Below are 297 nucleotides of genomic sequence, written 5' to 3'. Positions count from 1 at the left end.
CCCCAGCCCAAATCTTCTTAGGGGGTGGAACCTGGGAGTCCGCATTTCTGAGTACCCGGGGAGGAAGGGTGGAGCTCCAGGATCCAGGGTTTGAGGGAAGAGGGCTCTCGGGTCCCGTACGCCTGCCTGGTCCGAGGGAGGTGGCAGCCAGCCGCGGCGGGACTGGACTCCCGGGTCTGAAGGCGGAGGCAGCTGGGGTCCAGGGTACCTAGTCCGAGGGAGGAAGACCTGGGGACCAGGACACCTAGTCTGAGGGAGGAGGCAGCTGGGGACCCACACTCCTGCCCTGGCCGGGCG

This window comes from Fukomys damarensis, unplaced genomic scaffold (genome assembly GCF_012274545.1).
Source record: "Fukomys damarensis isolate Sample0158 unplaced genomic scaffold, DMR_v1.0_HiC HiC_scaffold_19, whole genome shotgun sequence".
NCBI classification, from domain to species: domain Eukaryota; kingdom Metazoa; phylum Chordata; class Mammalia; order Rodentia; family Bathyergidae; genus Fukomys; species Fukomys damarensis.
The sequence above is the reverse complement of the archived record's forward strand: the minus strand, read 5'-3'. Positions refer to the sequence as shown.